General features: G+C 44.2%; 1 long non-coding RNA gene across 2 annotated transcripts in view; it reads left to right on the forward strand.

Moving 5' to 3' along the window:
• The window catches only part of LOC126993175 (uncharacterized), an 11,787-nt gene extending 5,411 nt beyond the window's left edge, over positions 1 to 6,376 (forward strand). The window contains exons 1-3 of one of the 2 annotated variants that reach the window (XR_007747493.1): positions 5,638 to 5,713; positions 5,945 to 6,021; positions 6,274 to 6,376. This is a non-coding gene — a long non-coding RNA (uncharacterized LOC126993175). Of the gene's footprint in view, positions 1 to 5,637; positions 5,714 to 5,944; positions 6,022 to 6,273 lie in introns of those variants that run through there. The other variant, XR_007747492.1, reaches the window with a different exon arrangement.
• Positions 6,377 to 17,232: the final 10,856 nt, after the last annotated feature.

Below are 17,232 nucleotides of genomic sequence, written 5' to 3' on the forward strand. Positions count from 1 at the left end.
AATAAAGGGTAAATGGGCTCAGTAAATTGCGTGCTGATAATTAAAAGGGGCGGGGGTTAACGGTTATGGTGGGGGGCTAATGGGAGTAGCTGGAATTCGTATTTACCACGGCCTGATCATGTGCTAGACTCATAATATGTATTCACCAAGGCCTGATCATGTGCTACACTCGTCATACGTAATCACCACGGCCTGATCATGTGCTACACTCGTGGTATGACTTAACCACGGCCTGATCATGTGCTACACTCGTGCTATGAGTTCACCACGGCCTGATCATGTGCTCAACTCGTGATATGACTTAACCACGGCCTGATCATGTACTACACTCGTGTTATGAGTTCACCACGGCCTGATCATGTGCTCAACTCGTGATATGACTTAACCACGGCCTGATCATGTGCTACACTCGTGCTATGAGTTCACCACGGCCTGATCATGTGCTACACTCGTGGTATGACTTAACCACGGCCTGATCATGTGCTACACTCGTGCTATGAGTTAACCACGGCCTGATCATGTGCTAGACTCGTGATATATAGTCACCATGGCCCGATCATGTGCTAGACTCGTGGTATGAGATAACCACGGACTCATCAAGTGCTAGACTCGTGGTATGAGTTCACCACGGAATGATCATGTCCTGGACTCGTGGTAAGAGCTTACCACTCCCTCATCATGTGCTGGACTCGTGATATCTGTTCACCACTGCCCGGTCGTGTGCTAGACTCGTGGTATGTATTAACCATGGCCCGATCATGTGCTGGACTCATGAATGTGTTCACCACGGCCTGATCCTGTGCTGGACTCGTGATATGTATTCACCACGGCATGATCCTGTGCTGGACTCGTGATATGTATTCACCACGGCCTGATCATGCGCTGGACTCGTCATATATGCTCACCACGGCCTGATCATGTGCTGGACTCGTCATATGTGTTCACCACGGCCTGATCATGTACTAGACTCGTGATATGGGTTCACCATGGCCCGATCCTGTGCTGGACTCGTCATATGTGTTCACCACGGCCTGATCATGTCCTGGACTCATGATATGTGTTCACCACGGCCTGATCATGTACTAGACTCGTGATATGGATTCACCATGGCCCGATCATGTGCTGGACTCGTCATATGTATTCACCACGGCTTCATCATGTGCTAGACTCGTGATATGGATTCACCATGGCCTGATCATATGCTGGACTTGTGATACGTGTTCACCACGGCCTCCTTCTTCTCTTCTTCCTCCTCCTCCTCCTCCTCCTCCTCCTCCTCCTCCATCTCTTCTTCCTTATCCTCCTCCTCATCCTCCTCCGCCTCCTCCTTCTTCTCTTCTTCCTCCTCCTCCTCCTTCTTCTTTTCTTCCTCCTCCTTCCTTTCTTCCTACTCCTCCTCCTCCTCCTCTTCCTTCTCCTCCTCCTCCTCCTCCTCTTCCTCCTCCTCTTATTCCCCCTCTTCCTCTTCCTCCTCTTCCTCCTCCTCCTCTTCCTCCTCCTCCTCCTCCTCCTCCTCCTCTTCCTCCTCCGCCTCCTCCTCCTCTTCCTCCTCCTCCTTCCTCCTTCCTCCCCTCATTCATACTACCTCCTTATTTTCTTCCTCCTCTTCCTCTTCCTCCTCCTCTTCCTCCTCCTCTTCCTCCTCCTCTTCCTCTTCTTCAACTACTTTCTCTTCCTCCTCCTCCTCCTCCTCCTCTTCCTCCTCTTCCTCTTCCTCCTCATCCTTCTCCTCTTCCTCCTCTTCCTAACAGGGGTGTAGTGACTCCCGCCCGGCGGGAGTCACTACACCCCTTTTAGGGCAGCCAAAATGTGTGCTCTCGGCCGGCCGGCCAAACCCAGCGTTTAGAAAATTGTCCTTTTTTTTGTCGTTTTTCTGTGAAGCGTAACTCCTGAAGTATACGTCCTATAGTAAATTTGAAAGTTGTGTCTTGTAGCTAATGATGTGTTCTTTAAGATGGCGTTAAAAAAACGTAGAAAAGTCTCGTAGTTATGGAGGTAAGTTGTTAAAAGTTAATGTTTTTTGAAGAAATCGTATTTTTTTTTTTTTATTGTGATGTTTAAAATTTGTGTATGAAGTTTCTGTCTGTTGCGCTAATTAGGTGATTGTTTTCCGCTTCTTTTGTTATAGAAGAGTTTTCTTTGTATTTTTGTTCCTTGTCTGTGAAAATGCGAGTTTATTGGTTGCGCGATTTTTTGTTTTGACTTCAACTCACGATATCTCGGTAAAGTGTTGAAGTAAGTATTTTTTTTTTTCCTTGAAAGAGCTTTTAATTTTGCGTGTAATGCAGTTGGTTTTATTTTTGTGAAGCGCTCCCAAGCTTCGTAATGTCATTTTGAAAAAAAAACTTTTTAGCGCGCTTCGCTCGTGACCATTGATCTCGGCCTAAACGCGAGATTGAAGGTGGTGGGTGGGCGTGTGCTCTGTGTCGGGTAACGGTCTTTGCACCTATAAGCTCTCCGCGCGCGGCTGGCCGGGGGCTCTAATGTGGCGGGTGGGACGGACCCTAAGAGATAGGTCCCTAGTTGTTGTGCTCCCGGCCGGCCGAGCATTTTTCTAAACGCTGGGTTTGGACGGCCGGCCGGGAGTACATATTTTGGCTACCCTAACAGGGGTGTAGTGACTCCCGCCCGGCGGGAGTCACTACTCTTATTCCCCCTCTTCCTCTTCCTCCTCTTCCTCCTCCTCTTCCTCCTCCTCCTCCTCCTCCTCCTCCTCCTCCTCCTCCTCCTTCTCTTCCTCCTCCTCCTCCTCCTCCTCCTCCTCTTCCTCCTCCTCCTCCTCCTCTTCCTAATCCTCCTCCTCCTCCTCTTCCTCCTCTTCTTACTCCTCCTCCTCTTCTTCCCCCTCCTTCTCCTCCTCTCCTCCTCCTCCTTCTCCTCCTCCTCCTCTTCCTCCTCCTCGTCTTCCTCCTCTTCCTCCTCCTCCTTTTCCTCCTCCTCTTCCTCTTCTCCATCCACTTCCTCCTCTTCCTCCTCTTCCTCCTCCTCTTCCTCCTCCTCTTCCTCTTCTTCCTCTTCCTCCTCCTCCTCCTCCTCCTCCTCCTCCTCCTCCTCCTCCTCCTCCTCCTCCTCCTCCTCCTCCTCCTCCTCCTCCTCCTCCTCCTCCTCCTCCTCTTCCTAATCCTCCTCCTCCTCCTCTTCCTCCTCTTCCTCCTCCTCCTCTTCCCCTCCTTCTCCTCCTCTCCTCCTCCTCCTTCTCCTCGTCCTCCTCTTCCTCCTCCTCGTCTTCCTCCTCTTCCTCCTCCTCCTTTTCCTCCTCCTCTTCCTCTTCTCCATCCACTTCCTCCTCTTCCTCCTCTTCCTCCTCTTCCTCCTCCTCTTCCTCCTCCTCTTCCTCCTCTTCCTCCTCCTCCTCCTCCTCTTCCTCCTCCTCCTCCTCCTCCTCCTCTTCCTTCTCTTCTTCCTCCTCCTCCTCCTCCTCCTCCTCCTCCTCCTCCTCCTTCTCTTAATCCTCCTCCTCCTCTCCTCCTCCTTCTTCTGCTCCTCCTTCTCTTCTTCCTCCTCCTCCTCTTCCTCCTCTTCCTCCTCCTCATCCTCCTCCTCCTCCTCCTCTTCCTCTTCCTCTTTTTCATCCACATCCATTTCCTCCTCCTCCTCATCATCATCATCCTCATCCTCATCCTCCTCCTCCTCGCTCACCCCATTCCTCCTACTTCCTCCTCTTCTTCCTCCTCTTCCTCTTCCTTCTCCTCTTCCTCCCCCCTCCTCTTTGTTTTTCGCAGAAGGGACTATACCCCAAACACCATTAATTTTGCCCGGAGCGTTGCTTTCAGGCCATGAACGGCTTCCTCATCCTTTTCTACATAATATGAAATGCCTCTGGGAAATAAAAAAAAAAAGGAATTAAAGTTTTTTTTTTATGTAAATCAAAAAAATCACCGAAGATTCTGAGAGTTATTTGCACATATATCCGCTATTTTTTTGTTATAAAGCAATTCTGAGTGTACCATTCGATTCGTCGGAGTTTTTTGCATCGATTAGGTACCCTTTGCAAAGTTCAGAGTAAAAACTAAGCCAGAAATATCACAGTTTTCTATATCTAGAGCCTGATCTTGAGGTCACAGTTTTTGCTCCCAGTTTCATTGTTTATTTTTTTCTATCGGGGTAACAAAAATACTAAAACTTATTATTCCGCTTGAAATCGTCAAATATTATGTGTAGAAGATGACGGCAAATCCAGTGTTGTCATTAGAATTGCTCTACGTTTAGAAATAAGGGACATATATGCATTTTTACCGTTGATTTGGGATAACACGAATGTTTACTTAATTCTGCACGAACAAGTATCACCTGATGCAGAATGTGACGAGGATATCAAAACTGGTCTTGGTTTTACTCTATAATGAATATTAAGAGCGTTATTCGCAGTTTTATATATCTAGATCCTGATCTTGACGTCACAGTTTTGCTCCCAGGTTCATTGTTTATTTCCTTACTATCGGGGTAACAAAATAATTAAAACTTATTATTCCGCTTGAAATCGTCAAATATTATGTGTGAAAGATGACGACGAATCCAGTGGTGTCATCAGAATTGCTGTACGTTTAGATATGAGGGACATATATCCATTTTTACCGTTGATTTGGGAAAGACACGAATGTTTGCTTAATTATGGACGAACGGCGGAGAGATGCCTCGTGCATTATCAGGTAATGTGCCCAAATACTGACCACTGGGGGGCGTGGACTATTACAACACAATTTACAGGTGTGCCGGCAGGTGTGTGAGGTGCCAGGTCAAGCGTTAATTACCCCCTTAGGAGCTATTCTTAACACCCGCTTCCTTGGGGGCCATGGCGGGGCTGACCTGAGCCCAGCCCCGTCCAGACAGCTTTTTCTTACGTTGTGTCACTAATTATCGTTTGCAAGAGACGCCACAACGCCCCACGCATTCGCTGTCGATGGGGAAAGGCTTGCCTACACTGGCGTTAGCGTAGATAATGTAATATTGCAGAAAACAAGGTAAAATATTCTCGGCGGGCAGTTTGACTTGTACCCCGTAACATATTTTTCGTTTTCACGGCTAAAATACATCTTTTCTGCACTCGTCTCATGTATCCACGTGTGCACGGGCGTGGAAGGCTGTCGTGGGCTTATGGGCGTGATCGTAAGTAGCTTTGTTTGTGAGAAAATAAGGATATATATTTTTCGTGGCGGGCTTGGGGCAGAACCCTAACCCGTGACATATTTTTCGTTTTCACGGCTACAATACATCTTTCCTGCACTCTTTTCATATATCCACGTGTGCACGGGCGTGGAAGCTTGACATGGGCTTACGGGCGTTATCTTAAGTGACTTCGTTTGAGAGAAAATAGGGATCTATATTTTTCGTGGCGGGCTTAGGGCAGAAACCTAACCCGTGACATATTTTTCTTTTTCACGGCTATAATACATCTTTCCTGCACTCGTTTCATGTATCTACGTGTGCACGGGCGTGGAAGGCTGTCGTGGGAATCGAACCCGGGTTCTCTTGTTTGTGAGCCGAGTGTGCTAACCACTGCACCACGAAGCCCCCTGCTGGGTTGGGAGGAGGGGTTAGTTTGCATATGTGGACATTTTTTGTGGTGTGTCGTGAGTGGTGGGCTGGTGTAATAGTGGTTTAAGTCTGGTAATTCCTTGGATATGGTATATTTTACAGAACCACTACATGCCTGAGATGCCCCGCCTCGCCCCAACCCACCATCATGACCTGCCCGCCCCCCTGGCATAAATTGGTAAGAAACGCATGCTCTTAATGGATATTCCAGTCCATAGCTATGTGGGGTGTGATGTTATATATACCCATGACTTGTATTCATTTACTGTAAGATTCAAAACAATTCTAACCTAACCTTGGGAGTAGTAGTTATGTATATTAGCTTTGCCTACCATTTTTTATGACACTGCTCATTTCTGATAAAAAAAAATATGATGCCTGTTATTATTTATAAGGTTATATTTTCCAGAAACTCCTAAATGACTGACTCTTCGATGTCTGAGACGACCCACCCTGCCCTGCGTTATGACCTCCCAGCATAAATTGGTAAGAGATGCATACCACTGTTGATGGTTGCACAAGCCTATAGCTGTGTGGGCTTTGTTGTGTTCATGCATAGTTACCCTTGAACTGCTTCCTTTACTATTAATAAAAAAAGAAACTAACCTAATCTAACCCCGTCTGAGAATTTACTTTAAAAATTTCTCGTATTCCGTCTGTACCTTGATTCATTGGTACTACTGCTCTCGTCAGTACCTATATGATGCCCTTTATAATGGGGATGGTGCTATTCTACAGAAACCGTGCGCTGAATGGATGACTTTTCAATACTGGAGGTCCACTCCCTGACGCCCCGCCCTGCCCCGCCCCGCACGTCATGACCTGCCCCGGCGTCAGTTGGTAAGTAATGCATGCTGTTTATGATTATCCAGCACACAGCTATGTGGGCAATGTTGTTGTCATATATATTACCCATGAGCTGGCTCTGTTTACAGCAAGAATCATTACCTTATAAAATCTAACGTGTGCTTCTGATGCAATGCATTGTCCGAGGTGTGATCAAATCGCTAGGAAGTTTAGTGTTATTTAATTGCAACCAAACATAATGAACTCGAGCAAGACCTAACATGACACCTGACTGACCTGTGTCTCTGCCAGAATGCAATGTATGGGTTAAAACTTTTAGCTTTTTTTTTTTAAGTTTTCAATATTCTCTAAGCCGTTAGTTAGCATGTATTAATTAAGGCTAAAATACTAACATAATGTATTAAACCTCCCGTGAAATGTCGCTAATATGTAGATGTATATTGTATACCCTTACCACCGTCAGGGTAAGTGTCAGGGAGGGATTTTTAAGTCTCCTCCACCAAATTGACTGAGGTGGTGGGCACTTTTTTCTTTATATATATGATGATTGTATTTACTCATGATAATATTTTTTGCATGAGTCAGTTTACTTTTTACAACTCTTAACCCTCTCCCGCACCGAAAGTTTCCAATAAGTTTCTATTCCACTCATCATGCATTGGAAACTTATTGGAAACTTTCGGTGCGGGAGAGGGCTAAGAGTTGTAAAAAGTAAACTATTCCACTCATCATGCATTAGAGACACGCCAGTCCTCGTCGACAGACCGACTTGGTCGGCTAGATTTTGATCGCCGATAAAGTCGGTCTGTCGGCACCCTGCTTTGCCTTTGGCAAAGGCCCGTGCCCCCTCGTGCAAGATGGAGCAATCTCCCCCCCCCCCACCTCATCATGCATTTCTCTGGTCAGACCGGCCTTTTTTTGCCGCCGCGATACTCCACATTCCCGGTCATATTTTACCCTCACAGATATATCGTACCCCCAAAAATTTGGTATCAATGGCTTCATAAAAACCTGTACTAAAACATCTACACATAAAAATAGAGGAACTTTTAAAATATAAACAATGCAGACTTGTTTCAAGTCTCCGTAAAGAGTATTGTAGACAACAAATCCTAAGTACCAGCTCTTCCCCACTCGCTAGCTCGAAATCTTATGGGCCAACTTTTTTAGCTGAATATATGTTTCGAAGCGGAACTTAGTGAGGACTTTTATGGTATCCTCAAAATCTTCATAAGCCAAATAGTTTCCAAGCTACACCAAGAAAACTTTATTTTTTTCTTCTTCCGTCATAGTACACTAAGAACTAAAAATCGCTTAAAGCTCCTCATCTACGCTCCTTAGAAATGTTGCCATATGTTACCATTAAGAAACTTATCCCGACAAATAAAGCTCCCAAATTTGATGCATTTTCACCGAAAGCTTATTTCTTAATCAATTTTTTTTAAAGTTTATGAGGCATTTTGCGTCACCCCTGATGACGCAAAATATGTCATCGTGCGCGAGAGGGTTAAGCTGAATTACAATTATTTGATTTAAAACCTCAATTCCACCAACAGTTATAACTACTATTAATCTAATAGCTCAGTTCAAATTACAGCTACTCTTTTATATTAAAAGCTCAATAACAATTACTCAAAATGTTGTTGTGCACGTACTGGTGGAGCGCGACAGGGGATGCTTGCAGCCTATGTTGATCTCAAGAAGGCGTTTGATTCAGTGCATCGTGAGGCACTCTGGGATCTTCTGCGACTCCGTGGGATTCCTGCGAGGACTATTGGTCTGCTGACTGGCCTGTATTCTGGGACAGAGAGTGCTGTAAAGTGTGGGGGGGGGCTTGTCCAGCTTCTTTCCCGTGAATGCGGGAGTGAGGCAGGGCTGTGCCCTTGCCCCATCGCTTTTCAACACTTATATAGGCTGCGTACTGGGCAGGGTTGTGGACCAGAGTCATTGCAGAGCATCCATTGGCAATACCAGGGTCACTGACCTTGTTTTTGGTGATGATGCAGTAATCCTGGCATGGTCGCTGGAGGTCTTGGTGATGGCTCTCGAGGCACTGCACGAGGAGGGGAAGCCCTTGGGACTCCAGGTCTCCTGTTCCAAGACCAAGGCACAGGTGTTTGGAGGCTTGCTGAATGACACAGTACAGTCTGTTCATGAGTGTGGCGAGGACGTTGAGATCTCAGAAAGCTTCACGTATCTTGGTAGCGTTATTCATAACAACGGTGAGTCTGGCCAGGAAGTCTTGCGACGGATTGGTCTGGCCCACGGTGTTATGGACTCGCTCAGCACGAATATATGGCGTTGTCAGTACGTTTGCAGAAGGACTAAGATCCGGATCTTCAAGTACCTTGTGCTCCCTGTCTTACTCTATGGTTGGGACACATGGACACTAAATGGAGACTTGGAGAGGCAGATTGATGCCTTTGGTAATAAGTGTCTACGCAGAATCAAGGGATATCGCTGGAATGACTTTGTGTCAAGCCGACGACTGCCTATGGCACCGGTAAGCTGTTATGGTAGAGGCAAGTGTTTGAAGTGGTGCCATCCTGCTTGTCTCTAGGATTGCACCGATAAGCAGTTTGGCAGATTACCTATTAATCGGTAACCAAGAATCGGCCGATTATTTATAAAGTGTAAATGTGATTAATCTTCATTAAATACTGGACACTGGTACCACATAACTAAAGACATACCGTAACCCTCATGTTTACAACTTTGTTTACTGCCCAACTGTCATCTCCTGCATGGAGAACAGATACCTCTAGTAGTCTGTTACTTATAATTTAGCCTTGCTTTGTAAAAACATGCCGGTTTTAATATGTTAGAAGTTGCCAATTTTCTCGTTCTTGTGGTGATCCCAGATGCTACTAGAAATGATAGTGTACAGAAAGTTTATCAGACTCTCAAGTCTTCTACTAATTTACTGTCTTATGCACGGTAGGCATGGTGAAGGATATTACTTTATTAATGTTTTTACATTACAATTTAAAAGTGATTTGCTTAAAGTACTGAGTAAAAATAATTTTCATTATATTACAATAACTTGTTTCCTTATGCACGGCAGGCATAGTGAATGATATTACTCAATTACTGTACTAAGCAAGTTTAAATAGGTATATAATTTTTCTTGGTTATAATATGAAGTAATATGTTGATTTTTTTCAAGTTTCAAAGTTGAAGCAAATACCGGTACTTCAGTTCATATCATAATTTTATATATCAATTTTAACTACCTAATATACATTTGCATAGCGACTTGTTTGAAATAAATGCTGTGGAAAGGTATCAGAGTTTTGGTAACATCACCACCCTTACATTAACATTATTAATATTGTGTTATGTACAGTCGCGCTACGAAGTGTTAACACATTTTTCATAATCTTTCGGACACGGGGCGTAGGCTGGCGATATCTGGCAACTATCCTCGGGGAAACATTCTCTACCGACTTTTATAAAACTACTTAATTTTAAACGCTTTATGTGAATGTGGCAAAGAGAAACGTATTGGAATGATAGGTTATGTAGCCACCCACATTCATTTAAAGAATCGCTGGGGCGGAGTAGGGGTCGCTTCACTATTCATACCTACAAATTATATATATTATTATTTTGATCAGATGTATATAATTCAGTCGACAGTGATGAATGAAAGAAAGCAGCAGTGCAGCGCTGGCCAAGCATCGTCTCTACCCAGACAATAGGCTATATCGCGTCGTCTGTCGTATATCTCGTGCAACTTTGAATTATATGTCTGGCCACTTGTTAATACTTCTCTTAGGATTTTAGCGTTTATTAAAAATATAGACAATTGATTGTGTGATTTTTTTTCATAATCTCGCTGACTTCACACACACAAGATTTATATAGTCATGCATGAATGTCGTTCCCGATGACGTCATCATAATGCGAGTTCATTTTGTAGTATTTATTTCCCATTTCATCAAATGAAGTGCAGCTAATTATTTTTTCCTATTATTTTATTATATAGGGTTTATCATTACATTGAAAGAAAGAGTAACATATTTGTGCAGTTATATATATATATATATATATATATATATATATATATATATATATATATATATATATATATATATATATATATATATATATATATATATATATATATATATATATATATATATATATATATAGTCTTACCATAGAACTCATCCATGCCCGGCCATAGCACTTAAAGGGTTAAACATAGCTATAGACTTTAGCTGGCACTAGTATGACCTTCCTAGGTGTGCATATGAACCCAATTCCTTACAGAGTGAGTGAGTGAGTGAGTGACTATGTGACTGAGCCGTGAAAAGGAAAATGATATATATTCAAAGCTTAGTCTTAAGGACGTACGCGACACCTGGGGAGGGGTGTTTTTGTCAAAATATACCATTTTGCAAAACTTGATTTAAAAAGTTCTTATACCATCTAGAAATAATCCCCGAGCAATGTTTTCCTCGTAGCGCAAATTTTACATGTCTGGCGCGGGTTTAAATGGACCGAGTTAGTCCGGTAGCAGCGACGGGCCAAATTTGTGGCTTTACCGTGTAGCAGCGACGGGCCAAATTTGTGGCTTTACCGTGTAGCGGCGACGGGCCAAATTTGTGGCTTTACCGTGTACCAGCGACGGGGGCCAAATTTTTGCCTTTATATAAACCCCCCCAAAAATAGATTATGCATAACCTGATCACAAGTGCGTTGATATATAATATGAAATGTTTTTTTTTTTTTTGTGAGAGATGATTTTTTTCTCATTAGTTCGCTTAGAAGGGCCTTTTCGAAACATGATCCCCGCAGCTACCCGACTATAGGTTAAATTTTGTCTTTTTTTTTTTTTTTAATCGCAGAAAATCTAAAATCAGTCAGATCTACGTAAAAAGTAGAGGGAATGTTGATTATACAAGTTGCTTGGGACCTATGATTAGATATTGTTGATAGGGTGAAGGAGATAGGAGTATTAACAGGAAAAAGTGATGTTCGACCAACATAATAAAAAAAATACCTTCATGCCTTTTTATATGGGAAACTTTCAGAATATTTTCTATAGCGCTCTTAGCATACCTAAAGACTATTCACAGTCAAAAAAAGAAAGTGATTGGCTATGTATTAATGATGCTGTGCAATCTTAAGTGTCGCTACACGTATACGCACATGTATACGTATTAGTATGCATGTTGCTGTCCTTCATCTTCCACCTTTGATTAGATAGTTAGTGTAGCTTGTCACAAACAGACTCGTAAGGACCAGCAACTCTGCTGTTGTTTGTTCTTTCTTTGTGTTTCTTTGTGTTAAGTATACATACATTGTTCTGGCTCGTACAAAATGTAGGCAACATAGATACCTACTTAGTTTCGTCGCAGTACAAGATAGTTTAGTTAGATGACCACAGGTGTCCCGGACCCCATTAAACACAGCTATAGACAGTAGCTGGCACCAGTATGATCTCCCTAGGAGTGTATATGACCCCAGTTCCTTACAGAGTGAGTGAGGGAGGGAGGGAGCCGTGACCAGAAACGTGATATATATTCACAGCTTGGTCATAAACACAGCTATAGGCAGTAGCTGGCACCAGAATGACCTTCCTAGGAGTGTATATGAACCCAATTCCTTACAGAGTGAGTGAGTGAGCCGTGACAAGGAACATGATATACATATATTGACAGCTTGGTCATAAACAAAGCTATAGACAATAGCAGGCACCAGTTTGACCTTCCAAGGAGTGTATATGAACCCAATTCCTTACAGAGTGAGTGACTGACTGACTGACCCGTGATCAGGAACATGATATTTTTTTTATAACAAAGGAGACATCTCAAGGGCACACATAAAAAGAAAACTATAATAAATGCCCGCTACTCGCTGCTCCCAAAAAAGAAGCAAAAGAAGTGTTCAAAAGCAAGGTCAAATTCAGGAGGAGAGGTGTCCTGATACCCTCATCTTGAAAGAGTTCAAGTCGTAGGCAGGAGGAAATACAAATGAAGGAAGATTGTTCCAGAGTTTACCAGCGTGAGGGATGAAAGAGTGAAGATGCTGGTTAACTCTTACATAAGGGGTTTGGACAGTATAAGGATGAGCATGAGTAGAAAGTCGTGTGCAGAGGGGCCGCGGAAGGGGGGAGGCATGCAGTTAGGAGGTTCAGAAGAGCAGTCAGCGTTGAAATATCGATAGAAGATAGAGAGGCAACATTGCGACGGAATTTGAGAGGTAGAAGACTATCAGTATGAGGAGGAGAGCTGATGAGACGAAGAGCCTTAGCCTCCACTCTGTCCAGGAGACCTGTCTGAGTGGAGCCCCCCCCACTCATGAGATGCATACTCCATACGAGGGCGGACAAGGCCCCTGTATATGGACAGCAACTGTGCGGGGGAGAAGAACTGGCGGAGACGGTACAGAACGCCCAGCCTCGAGGAAGGTGATTTAGTAAGAGATGAGATATGAAGTTTCCAGTTGAGATTTTGAGTTAAGGATAGACCGAGGATGTTTAGTGTTGAGGAAGGTGATAGCTGGGTGTTGTCAAAGAATAGGGGATAGTTGTTTGGAAGATTGTGTCGTGTGGATAGGTGGAGAAACTGTGTTTTTGAGGCGTTGAAGTACACCAGGTTCCTCTTGCCCCAATCGGAAATATTAGTACGGTCTGAGGCTAAAAGTTCTGCAGCCTCCATCCTTGGGTCATTACGTTCCTGTAGGGTGGGTCTTCTTTCAAAAGAAATTGAGTAATGCAGAGTGGAATCATCGGCGTAGGAATGGATAGGACAGATCGTTTTGGAAAGAAGATCATCAATGAACACCAGAAAGAGAGTGGGAGATCGGACAGAACCCTGTGGGACACCACTGTTAATAGGTTTAGGGGAAGAACAGTGACCGTCTACCACGGCAGAAATAGAACGGTCAGAAAGGAAACTGGAGATAAAGGTACAGAGAGAAGGATAGAAACCGTAGGAGGGTAGTTTGGAAAGCAAAGATTTGTGCCAGACCCTATCAAAAGCTTTTCATATGTCCAGCGCAAAATCAAAGGTTTCACCGAAACGACTAAGAGAGGATGACCAAGAGTCAGTTAAGAAGGCTAGGAGATCACCAGTAGAACGCATATTGCGGAACCCATACTGGCGATCAGATAGAAGGTCAGAAGTGGAAAGGTGCTTTTGAATCTTCCGGTTAAGGATTGATTCAAAAGCTTTAGATAGACAAGAAAGTAAAGCTATAGGACGGTAGTATGAGGGATTGGAACGGTCACCCTTCTTAGGCACAGGCTGTATGAAGGCATACTTCCAGCAGGAAGGAAACGTAGATGTTGACAGGCAGATGCGAAAGAGTTTGACCAGGCAGGGTGACAGCACGGAGGCACAGTTTTTAAGGACAATAGGAGGCACTCCATCAGGTCCATAAGCCTTCTGAGGATTGAGGCCAGAGAGGGCATAGAAAACATCATTTTGAAGAATCTTTATAACAGGCATAAAGGAGTTAGAGGGGGGATGAGTAGGAGGAATATGCCCAGAATCATCCAGAGTGGAGTTTTCAGAAAATGTCTGAGAGAAGAGCTCAGCCTTGGAGATAGATGAGACGGCAGTGTAGCCGTCAGGACTGAGGAGTGGAGGGAAAGATGAAGAAGTGAAGTTATAAGAAATATTTTTGGCTAGATGCCAGAAGTCACGGGAAGAGTTAGAGAAAACAAAGTTTTGGCATTTTTTATTAATGAAAGAGTTTTTGGTTAGTCGGAGAATAGATTTGGCACGATTCCAGGCAGAAATGTAAGGTTCATAATTAACATTAGTTTGAAGGCTCTGGTACCTTTTGTGAGCTGCCTCTCTATTATTGACAGCACGAGAAGAGGCGTGATTAAACCAGGGATTTTTAGAGTGATGAGTAGAGAAAGAACGAGGAATGTATGCCTCCATTCCAGAGACAATCACCTCTGTGATGCGCTGAGCACACACAGAGGGGTCTCTATCCTGGAAGCAATAATCATTCCACGGGAAATCGGAAAAATACATCCTCAGGTCAACCCACCGAGCTGAAGCAAAATACCAGAAGCATCGCCTCTTCGGTGGGTCCAGAGGGTGTACAGGAGCGATAGGACAGGATGTAGAAATAAGATTGTGATCGAAGGAGCCCAACGGAGAGAACAGCTACACAGAATAAGCAGAAGGGTTTGAGGTAATGAAGAGGTCTAGAATGTTGGGCCTGTCTCCAAGACGATTGGGAATACGTGTAGGGTGTTGGACCAACTGCTCTAGATCGTTGAGGATAGCAAAATTCTAGGCTTGTTCACCAGGCTGGTCAGTGAAAGAGGATGAAAGCCAAAGCTGGTGGTGATCGTTGAAATCTCCTAGGATGGAGATTTCAGCGAAGGGAGAGTGGGTCAAGATGTGCTCCACTTTAGAGTTCAAATAGTCAAAGAATTTGACATAGTAGAGTTAGGTGAGAGATAAACAGCGCAGATGTATTTAGTAATAGAATGACAATGAAGTCTTAGCCAGATGGTGGAAAATTCAGAAGTCAAGGTCGTGAGCACGAGAGCAAGTGATGCCGTTGCGCACGTAGGCGCAACATCCAGCTTTGGATTGATATTTAGGATAGAGATAGTAGAAGGGAACAGAGTAGAGATTGCTGTCCGTAGCCTCAGAAACCTGTGTTTCGGTGAGGTTTTGAGGAGGAGAGATGGTGTTCCACAGAATGAAAATTAGAACGGAGACCGCGAATGCTGCAGAAATTGATGAGGAGGTTCGAGGAGTTATCAGGACACTTCTCAAGTCGGCAGCCAGAAGGGGAGTCCTCCCTAGGGGAATTTATGGTCCCACCCCAGGCGGGGACTCCGAGGCATGATGTAGGTGTGCCATTTTGAAATTTGAATTTTGGGAAAAGGTGTATATTTTGTGGGAATGTAGTGTGGTGTGGATAGAGAGAGGATCTGTCTTTAGAGAGCATGCTGAACTACTCTCCGGTGTTGGTGAGACAATAGGGAAACGGTTAGTGAGGACATGGGAGGGGTCTTTGGAGGGCTTCAGCTCCCTTCTCAACTCCCATATATACCTCACCGGGAGTGGCTTGCGCCCGTTCGGTATATATATACACACACTACTACTACTACTACTACTACTACTACTACTACTACTACTACTACTACTACTACTACTACTACTACTACTACTACTACTACTACTACAATTACTACTACTACTACAATTACTACTACTACTACTACTACTACTACTACTACTACTACTGCTACTACTGCTACAACCACTTATAAAATCTAGCGGCATGTCTATAAAAGTAACTATTATCGCTCACATGTTATATTCCCTCCTCGAAACTACAATAATAGTAATGGCAATAGTAATATTTCTTATAATAAACCTCTACTATATGGCTGCTAACATGCTTCCTTTCTCTCCCACAGGTAACGTGCAGGTCTCTCCCGTGCATGCCAATAGGTTCAGGTAATGTGCCATGGGACTTGTTTTTTTTAGCTTTTTCTGTGTTCTCGTAGGGCGTGCGCGAGTGGCCTTTTCTGCTTCTTACGCGTTTGGGGGTTTCGTATTGATTTGTCGTGTGTTGTGTTAGGTTAAATATCGTGGTTGATCCAAGTTACGTTTTCTGAACGCTAGGTCCGCTTGCGTCACCCTCGTATTTCTCAGGTCGGTTCTATAAATCAGAATACGGAAGACATAAGGAAGAGGGAAAAGAGTCCGTATAATCAGCAGCGGAAGGGTGGAAGGGAGGAGATGAGAACGGGATGAAAAAGTAGAACGGAGAAAGGAGACGGAGAAACGACGTGACTTAAGATCAGACTGCCCAATAGTTCCCTTATAAGCGTTTTGTCTATGTATTGCATGGTGGAATACTGTGTGTGTGTGTGTGTGTGTGTGTGTGTGTGTGTGTGTGTGTGTGTGTGTGTGTGTGTGTTTTATTTTTATCTTTCTCACTCTCTCCATCTCCCTCTCACTCCCTTTATGTGTGCGTGTGTGTTTGTGTGTATGTGTGTGTGTGGGTGTGGGTGAGTGTGTGTGTGTGTGTGTGTGTGTGTGTGTGTGTGTGTGTGTGTGTGTGTGTGTGTGTGTGTGTGTGTGTGTGTGTGTGTGTGTGTGTGTGTGTGTGTGTGTGTGTGTGTGTGTGTGTGTGTGTGTGTGTGTGTGTGTGTGTGTGTGTGTGTGTGTGTGTGTGTGTGTGTGTGTGTGTGTGTGTGTGTGTGTGTGTGTGTGTGTGTGTGTTATTTTTATTTTTTTTACTCTCCCTATCCCTCTCTCTCTCTGTGTGTGTGTGTGTGTGTGTGTGTGTGTGTGTGTGTGTGTGTGTGTGTGTGTGTGTGTGTGTGTGTGTGTGTGTGTGTGTGTGTGTGTGTGTGTGTGTGTGTGTGTGTGTGTGTGTGTGTGTGTGTGTGTGTGTGTGTGTGTGTGTGTGTGTGTGTGTGTGTGTGTGTGTGTGTGTGTGTGTGTGTGTGTGTGTGTGTGTGTGTGTGTGTGTGTGTGTGTGTGTGTGTGTGTGTGTGTGTGTGTGTGTGTGTGTGTGTGTGTGTGTGTGTGTGTGTGTGTGTGTGTGTGTGTGTGTGTGTGTGTGTGTGTGTGTGTGTGTGTGTGTGTTTGTGTGTGTGTGTGTGTGTGTGTGTGTGTGTGTGTGTGTGTGTGTGTGTGTGTGTGTGTGTGTGTGTGTGTGTGTGTGTGTGTTTTCATTGTCTCTACAAATCTCTCTCTCTCTTCTTATTATTCTTTCTACTCTTCTTTCTATTTTCCCATTCTCCAGACTTTCCCAGGGTCTTTCTTTCTTAGTGTGTCATCTTTTCCTTCTTATTCCAAGTTAATGCCGCTGTCTTATGCAATCAAGGGAGGGCGGCTGAGGGGGAGGCACAGAGGCTGCTTAATGAGCTTACACGTGCATGAATGAGAG

The sequence above is a fragment of the Eriocheir sinensis genome, unplaced genomic scaffold, assembly GCF_024679095.1.
Source record: "Eriocheir sinensis breed Jianghai 21 unplaced genomic scaffold, ASM2467909v1 Scaffold576, whole genome shotgun sequence".
Lineage (NCBI taxonomy): Eukaryota > Metazoa > Arthropoda > Malacostraca > Decapoda > Varunidae > Eriocheir > Eriocheir sinensis.